Source organism: Pithys albifrons, chromosome 1, assembly GCF_047495875.1.
Source record: "Pithys albifrons albifrons isolate INPA30051 chromosome 1, PitAlb_v1, whole genome shotgun sequence".
In the NCBI taxonomy this organism is placed as follows: Eukaryota; Metazoa; Chordata; class Aves; order Passeriformes; family Thamnophilidae; genus Pithys; species Pithys albifrons.
This window is the reverse complement of record NC_092458.1, coordinates 101,196,147-101,205,901: the sequence shown is the minus strand read 5'-3', so window position 1 is coordinate 101,205,901 and position 9,755 is coordinate 101,196,147.

The following is a 9,755-nucleotide window of genomic DNA, read 5'->3' as shown; positions in this document are numbered from 1 at the left end:
ACACTAGGCTTCGTGAAGGAAGATTTGGGAAGGGCACTACCCACGCTTGCTGCAAGCATGCTGATTGCTAAAAAGGCCGATACGGGATAGGCAAGTCCAGTCACAGAAGGCACAGCGGAAAGTCCCCATAGGCGATACTGGCAAGGAACGGTTCTTCCTGTGTTGTCTTTTCTCCTCACGACTGACTCTTCGTGCATTCTTAAAGGAAGCAGCAGCGTCGTGAATGGTGTGTCTCCATGAATCCCAATTGGAGGCCAGAGTGGACGACTGGTGCCAATCAATAGGGTCAAGGCTGAGGTATTGTTTCAGGAAGTCCTTTTATCTCTTCTTCAGGGCTCCTCTCTTGTGGCAGCCAGTGGCGAGTTCACCATAGAGCACAATCTTAGGGAGGTAGTGATCATCCATCCTGGAGACGTGCCCTGCCCAGCGCAACTGTATTCTCATCAGCATGGCCTTGATATTGGTGACCCCTGCCTGTTCAAGAACATACACATTAGTCACATAATCAGATCAGTGGATGTTTAGGATTGAACGGAGGCAGCGCTGATGGAAGTGTGCGAGGACTCGTAGGTGGTGGCGGTAGATGACCCATGATTCAGACCCATATAAGAATAGACAGTACAATGGCTCTGTAGACACTGGTCTTTGCACTTTTCTTCAGGTGTTTATTACACCAGACTCTTTTATGAAGTATTCTGAAGGCTTTGTATGCCTTTGTTAGCCTGTTGTCTTTGTTAATCTTACTGTCCAAGGAAATGATGCTTCCCAGATAGGTAAACTACTGGACTGACTTAAGCTCTGATTTGCCTATGGTGATGTGGGGATGATAGAAGACTTCTGAGGTGCAGGTTGATAGAGAACTGCTGTCTTCTTCAGGCTGGTTTTCAGCCCAAAAAGCTCAGCGGCCTCTGCAAAGCAGGATGTTAAGTGCTGCAGAGCTGCTTCTGCGTCAGCAGAAAGCCGCTCACGGACAAGGTGATTTAGGGTCTTGGTGTGGGCCTTCAGTCACCTTAGGTTGAATAGGCTTCCATCAGTACGATATCAGATGTAGATGCCATTTTATTCATCGAGGTCTGCCATGGCTCTTTGGAGCATCATGCTGAAGAAGATTGTGAATAGAGTTGGTGCAAGAACACAACTTTGTTTCACACCATTGGTTATTGGAAATGGGCTCAGAAAGTGCATCACCATATCTGACTTGTCTGCCCTGATCCTCATGTAGCAGGATGATCATTTTGAGGAACTTGGGGGGAGATCCTAAAACTTCCAAGGTCTGCCACAGGCCCTTTCTGCTCACAGTGTCAAAAGCTTTGGTGAGGTAAAAAAATGTTACAAGGAGTCCTTTGTTCTGTTCCCTAAACTTCTCTTGGAGTTGTCTGAGAACAAATATCATGTCTATGGTGCTCCTATTGGCTCTGAAACCACACTGGCTTTCAGGTAGAGGTTCTTCTGTGATAGTGAGTACTAATCTGTTCAAAAGTATTCTTGCAAGGATTTTAGCAGCAGTGGAGAACAAAGTAATACCTCGGTAATTTGAGCAGTCTTACATTTCTCCTTTCTTCTTGTACAGGGTGATGATGACTGCATCACAGAGATCTGATGGTAGTTTGCCTTGTTCCCAGCAACGCACAACAAGCTCATGAAATTTGGCATGGAGTGCTTGACCTCCATGCTTCCAGATTTCAGGTGGAATTCCATCAACCCCAGCTGCCTTGCCAGTTTTCACCTGTTGTATGGCCTTAAGTGCCTCTCCTACAGTAGGGTCTGCATCCAATTAATTTTTCGCTGGTTGTTGTGTAATGCACTGAATTGCTGAGCCTTGGACTACACAGCTAGCACTAAAGAGAGTCTGAAAATGTCCAGACCATCGGTTCAGGATGGAGGTTTTAGCTGTGAGAAGCATCTGGCCATCTGCGCTGAATAGGGGACTTTGAACCTGGTCTGTGGATCTGTACACTGCTTTCAGGGCCTCATAGAATCCTCTTTGGTCACCCAAATCTGTGCATAGTTGAGTCTTTTCTGCTAGGTTGAGCCACCATTTGTTCTGGATGTCTCCAAGTTTCTGTTGAAGCTTACTGCATGCAAGACGGAAGGCAGCTTTTCTTACATGGCAAGATGGCTGAGAGAGGTGTGATTGGTGAGCAGTTCCCTTCTTCTTCAATGATTCCTGAATCTCATGATTGTTTTCATCAAACCAGTCTTTGTTTTTCGTGGAGGAGAACCCTAAGGATTCTTCAGAGGACTGCAGGGCACTATTTTTAATATGTGGCCAAAGTGCTTCAGGAGAGGGATCTATGGGATTATCTTCAATCTAGTTTGAAGGTTTACCTGAAAGCTGTCTCTCACTGAAGCTGTTTGAAGGTTGCTAACTTGGAGTCTTCTGCTTAGAATAATGCCTCTCATGTTTGGGCTTAAAGTTAAGTTTGCAACGCACAAGGGGGTGGTCTGTTTGACATTCTGCACTAGGTATCACTCATGTATGACGGATGTCGCAAACATTTCTCTGTTGCACTAAGACATAGTCAATGAGGTGCCAGTGCTTGGATCGAGGATGCATCCAGGTTGTCTTCAGGCTGCCTTTCTGCTGAAAGATAGTGTTGGTGATGGTGAGCTGCTGTTCTGGACAAAACTCTAGCAGGATGCATCTGCTTGCCTAGTACTCCTTTCCAGGCTTCTGAGTTCTTTCCTACTCTGGCCTTGAAGTCACCAAGGATTATGATCTTATCATCTACAGGAACCTTGTGGGTGAGGCGGTGCAGGTCGGTGTAGAATTTGGCTTTTTCTGCTGGGTCACCTTGGACAGTTGGGGCATATATGCTAGGCGTAAGGAGATATTGTAATTGGAATGACCTGTCGGCAGATTTTCAAGTTTGGAGGCAATGGAGTTTTTAATCATGAAGCCAACTCCTGAAAGGTGTCTTTCAGTTTTGGGTTTGCCTGATCAGTAGAGTGTGTACGTGGCACCATGTTCTTTAAGGCTGTCTTCCTCATGAAGACAAACTTTACTGAGAGCAGCAATGTCAATGTTGAGTCGTGACAGTTTGTGGGCCATTAGAGCAGAACAACACTCAGGACATTCACTATCCACTGTATCAAGCATGGTTCTGATGTTCCAACATGCGAGTGTCAATTTGAACATACCTTTGGAGGCAGGTGTATGTCTTTGAATTCTCTTTGACTTTGTTTTTGTTTGACCTCATTAAAAGATGCGAGTTGGCTGTGGTTATCCAACTGGGTGTGGAGATGAGCTTTGTTTAGGCCACCTTTTCTAGGCCCCTCTCCATGTGGAGCAAGCAGTGCTCTCCTTAAGAACGGCTGCTTGGTCATTCAGGATGCTGCCACACGAGACTGTCATCTCCAGTGTCAGTCTCGAATTACCAATATCCTTCACCGCCTGCATGCAGGGTTGGGTCTGTGGCTTCCAGTGCTTCTATCACCTGCCAGTTTGACCCTCACCTGTTGCTACAGGGCTTTGAAATATGGGTGAACCCATAGAGCCTGCACAATGTATTTTTAGGTGAGGCACAGCATGCATAGAATTGGCCCCACCCCTTACTCCTAAGGCTCATCTGCCAGGGCCTAGCAAGCTTGGATGGTGACAGTGAATATCTCAGGATGCAGGTTTAGTTAGAGTATCCTTCTCTTAGATGGATAGCCTTACAGGGCTAAGCGAGCTCCATCTGTCCAGGTTTGTAGTTAGAGTTGTCCTTCTCCTGGGATGGTTGCCAGAGGGCTAGCAAGCCCTTCCTGCCCCTGGACACACTTTATCTGACCCTTCAGCTGAGACCTGTCTGGCATGGGAGACCCTACTGGAGGCACATACCACCTCCAGCATAGCTCTCAACCTCATGAATGCACACAAACTTCTCCCCCACAACAAGGGGTGTCTGCAGAGAAGACCATCACCACTGCAACCTCACAAAAAATGTCTTTTTTTTTTGAAGACACACAAAAGCTGTTATTACCTTTAAAAGTAATGATAAAATACTGTTTACTCTCATCTAACTGCATCACAAATAGCAGACCTGTACAGAATCCTTTGTGTTCAGCTATGTCACATTATGTGCACAACTTTGGACTGCAACAGACCTCTGAAGAATGGGCATCCCTCCTAGCAGAGCTCTGAGATGAGATTTGACAGTTGCTATTATTATGTTTCTTTTTGGGGGTAGGTGAATATTGGAAAATGTTCAGTTTTATTGTTTTGTAGCTCTTGGGCATTATCTGTTAAGTAGAATAACTGTAGCTGGTTTATAATGGCATATTTTTGTTATCTATTTCTTTTAGGGGGAATCCCATAAATATGATTCTTTTCCTGAAAAAAAAAGTCCTTTGTGAAAAGATATGTGGCAGTGTCACAGATCCTACATTCACAGCTTGTATTGAAGATATAAACCATAACCAATAAAATAATCTCTCAATTCATTCTTACAACACTAGGAAACTCGGAAAGTATAAACATGAACCAATAAATTTTTGGAAGAATTTTTAATTTCCTACTTGAGTTTTTCCTTGTTGTTTTAGAAACTGAAATTCTGAAAATTTTGATCAGCTAGGCAATTTTTCTTATAGAGCAAAACTTCAACATAAGCTGGCAGACTGTACTCACAGCCCAAAAACTAACCATGTCCTGGACTGCATCAAAAGGAATGTGGGCAGGAAGTGAGGGAGCAGACTGTTCCACTCTACTCTGCTCTTGTGAGACCCCACCTCGACTGCCATGTATAGTTCAACATAAGAGGGACATGAACCTGTTGGAAGCAGTCCAGAGGAGGCTATGAAGTTGCTAAGGGAGCTGAGAAAAGTAGGGCTGTTCCGCCTAGAGAAGTGAAGGTTGTTTGGAGACCACTGAGAACCTTCTAGTCTGTGAAGGGGCCACAAGGAAAAACAGAGAGGGACTCTTGATCAGGAACTAGAGTGGCAGAACAATCAGGAATCACTTCAGAGTGAAAGAAAGGGAATTAACGTTAGGTGTTTGAAAGAAATTATTCCCAGTGTGGGTGGTAAGGCACTGGAACACATTGTCCAGAGAAGTTGTGGATTTCCCATCTCTGCAAGTGTTCAAGGCCAGGTTGGATAGAGCTTGGAGCAACCTGGTCCGGTGGAAGATTTTCCTGCCCGTGGCAGGGGAGTGGAACAAGTTGAACTTTAAGGTCCCTTCCAGTCCAAACCATTCTATGATTCATTCTGTGATTCTATAAAGCAATTTTAACTACAGCATGGTTGCCATTTGGTCATAATCCAAGCATTTGCACAAAACTCAAGAAGCTTTACATATACATAGTTAAACAGAGAACACACATATAAAACAAAATTTAGAGGCTGCAGGTTTTCATGGAAATATACCAGTAGCGAGATAAGCGTCAAGAGTTCTGTTTTCTTGTGAAAAAATGTTGGAAACAGCTTTTTTTGACTGACCATCATGGAAAAAGATCCAACTGAGGTGTTGCAGTTTGAATTTTGTTGGATTTCTTTTTTTGGCTTTCTGAAGTGAGGGAACAGGTTTAAATAAACATTTTGATTTGGGTTCTGCAAGGTCTTAGAAAGCAGTAGTGTATGAACACTGACGTATTTGGATTTTACATAAATATACTTTGCTATTTTTGAAGTCAGATCCTACGTTTGTATCAACAAATCATACACAAAAACTTCAGTCCAAGACTCAAGGTAAGAAAACATATACTTAAAGGGATTCTTTGTATTTGATTTTAAAAATACTGTCATTTATTAGCAGATTTTGAATGTCTGCCATCAACTTTGAAAATAATCTTTCCATTTATTTTTTAATTTTCTTAAAGATGGGTCTCATCTAGCAATCTATAATAATCATAGTTAAAGATTAAATAAAATAACTTACACTCACATATATTATAGGATCTGAATAAAATCCAGAAAAAGATTTACAATTAAGTGTGTATTTAATCTTTTGAAGGGCTTCAGGGCATATGGACTGTATTTTACCTTCAAGTCAGTTTTACAGCTCATAAAAATGAGCTAAGCAAGTGAATAGGATGTAGTTCAGACATCCAGTGTATTCAGTTGCATGAGTTTTTTCAAGCTGATATTTTGCGATGCATATCAAGTGGTTGATATGGAATGATTGATAAGGAAGTTACTGATCCCCTGGTACTTGGCACTGGTGAGGTCGCAATTCGAGTTCTGTCTGCAGTTCTGGGTCCCTCACTGCAAGAAGGACATTGAGGTGCTGGAATGAGGCCAGAGAGGGGCAACAGAGCTGGGAAAGGGTTTAGAGGGTAAGTCGTATGAGAAACAGCTGAGAGAGCTGAGGGTGTTTAGTGTGGAGAAATGGAGGCTTGGGGGAGACGTTATCTCTCTCTACAACTGCCTGAAAGGAAGGTGTAACCAGCTGGGATTTGGTCTCTTCTCCCAGGCAACCAGTAACAGGGCAAGAGGACACAGCATCAAGCTTCACTAGGGGAGGTTCAGGTTGGACACCAGGAAGAATTTCTACATGGAAAGAGTTGTTAAGCATTTGAATGGGCTGCCCAGGGAAGTGGTGGAGTCACCATCCCCGGAGGTGTTTCAAGAAATGATGACGTGGCATTCAGTGGTCTGGTCTAGTTGAGCAGGTGGTGATTGGTCAAAACTTGGACTCTGTAGTCCTGGAGGTCTTTTCCGACCTAAATGGTTCTGTGATATCTTCTTACAGAGATTTGTGAAGATTAATGTTTCATTCTTTAAGTCTCTTAAAGTCCAAGGAAACTGAATAAGATAATTTGTTCCAAAAGAATCACCAATGTGTTGATCTCATAGTACCTGGTTTACACCCTTATAAAAATAAAGTGGTAGCTTTTACATCCCTTCTATTGTTGCACCATCCGGTGTCTTAATCTGGTCTGCAATTATGCATTTTCTCCCCTCAATCTTCAAGCCTATTAACCCTTTCTTTGTGTGAGACTTAAGGACCATAACTTTGTAAGATCATTGTACTTAGCAGGGGAATATCTGCCCTTCTTTTTTGCTCTACACACAATTCTAGGTCTTTTCATCAAAATGAGTAAACAACTATTTAGGGGAAAGGAAAAAGTTAAAAAAAAGGGACAAGGTATAATCAAACCTGTCTTTTGTTTATGAAGAACATTTAATTTCATTTTTGGTAAACTTTATATTCTCAAGAAACAAAAATATCTGCAGGAAATCATTATGGAAATTAGAAGTTTCTACAACCTTCATATTGATTCTGTGTGTTTTGCAACCTTTTCTTACCTGTTGAATGATGAAATACACATCTGTGTGCAATGGTAGAACCATGTAGCAGAACCCACCTTCCTTGACTTGCTACAGGGCAGAGTCTCTCAAGAAATTAAAGGCATAAATGAAAATAAAATCCACAAATTCCACATTAAGTCTATAACACAACACTTGCCATATGTGGCTGTGCAACCACAGAAGTTAAAATTGATGCATAAGTAAATGCCTTTTGACTCTCACGAGGAGTGTTTTTGTCTTTCCCTTGGACAAGGTTCTGATTCTGCAAATACATTTTGGGAATATGAGTAACCCATTTAAGATCAAAGTAACTAAGCACAAATAACAGATCCGGTCCATCAAATCTAATGCAAAAGTGTATCCTTGGTATTTTGGTGTTTATTTTTTTCAGATTTTCATACATCTATATTACAATCTTTGCCTGAATTCCTGTGTATAAAAGTGATCCCATATGTAAGATTCATCACCATAAACACTTTATGCAAGTCTATGATGTTCTCAATAACTTTTCTGTCAGGTTGCACAAGTATGTTGCTATATATAGCCACAATTGTTTGAACTTTCTGGGTAAATCTTTTCATATCAATGAGCACTTTCAGAAGATAAAAGAACCAATACACCAACAACTAAATTAATCCCAGAAAAGCAGGGATCACAAAAGAGATGACTCATAATCACAAAGGTTGATAAATAAAGTACTATTAGTCACAGGACATCTATATTCTGCTTCTGAGGTCACTGGATTTAAAAGAGACTCAGGAAATCAGCCAAGCACATCAGCTTTTCTCACCTGTACAGGGCATTGCTTCATTCGAAAAAGCTGGATTTGGAAAAAGCTGCCAGAAAAACAAGAAAAAGAGCACACATCTGAAGAAAAAGGCCTATAGTTGGAAACACACATATGTTAATGTTCTGTTTGTCTAGCATCAGATGTGATTTCACAGTTTCAGTTCTGGGTCACATTTGTGTGAGGGAAGAATGGATGATTTAATGATTCCTTGATTTATATAGGTTCTCTCACTTCAAGGCAGTGGTAGCAGCAATGTGGTGAGCCTGCATGTTAGAATTTTGTCATTGACTATCAATTATTCTATAAATTATTAGATGGTTTTCTGTGGATACTCATACAAAACCTAGAAAAGTTTATGGAGAAAAGATTCCACTCAATTTAAAAAGCTTCTTTTCATTGATTTTTAGTACAAGATATTCTGTAATAAGAAGTGGACAAGAACTCCACACTTGCTGAAATGGAAGCTGTAGTCTTCAAGTTTGCCTATGACCATTGGCTACAGAAAGCTTTATCACTGTATTTGATGTGGTGGAATCACCTTCTGAGAGGAAAGCGAAAGCAGATTATTGAAAAACATCAATCTGGGTTTAAATAAACTGCAATTGTGAATCCAAAACACTCATATTTCTGTGAAAAAAAACCAAACTGCATGTCTTTGTTGAACAAAAGTGGCCTAAATTCTGCAAACTTGATAAGATCTGTAACAGGAATTGTGTGGAATCTGTAATAGAAATGAATGAAAAAGAATAGTAGATCACAATGCAGTTGGATAGGTGGTTTGGGGATAAACTCTCTGTACTACTTGGGAAATACTCTCCTCTTGTGAGACCCCACCTTTAGTGCTGCCTCTAACTCTGGCGTCTCCAGCACAGGAAGGACATAAAACTGTTGGAGTGATTCTAGGATTCTGTGATTCCATGATTCGATGAAATTTCATAAAGGTTAGGAGAATAAAAGAAAAGCAAGAGAGATTTCATTTAAAACAAATCAAAAGCTTTATTATTGTCACTATTGTCAGAAGCAGATTTGGGTTTTAGGATTAATAAAATGTTTTGCAAATCAATGGAAAAGAATTTGTAATGGTCTCTCCATACATGGAAGCTGGAAAGTTTAAAAGTTATGCTTTAAAGTTATGTTGAGCCAAATAAGTGATTTCCTAAAATCTGAAAGCACGAAAATATATACAGTTTTGTCTAAGTGTTACAAATGAATATAAAATATAGAAAATTTGTTTCATTCTTAAAACAAAATAATTTAGTGAACCTTACTGTGTTGAAAAAAAGTCTGAGATTTTTAAATAGACAACCTTTTCCATCAGAAACTCTTTTCCACTGAAATCTTGACTGACCAAAATTTTCCTGAGAACAAGTAATCCTGAGGAAAACCTGAAATTACACTAGTTGCTTAGGGTATGGTGCTAATAACACCAACGTTGTGGGTTCAATCCCCAAATGGCCCATTCCCTTAAGAGTTGCACTCAATTATCCTTGTGAGTCCCTTCCAACTCAGAATATTCTGTGAAATCTATGAAATATTTATGGAGAAAAAGAGCCTGACTTCTCCAAGGAGAAGTGAATTTTCATGGTAAAACCTGAACACGTCATATCAAGAGCAAAGATTTGTTATGTAGGAAATACCATTACAGTGCTTATGAGGTGATGAGCTGATAAGGCCTGATGGGTGAGGGAGACACCTCAGGCCCCTCTGGGGGGTGCTCCCCCAGAAGCAAACGTAT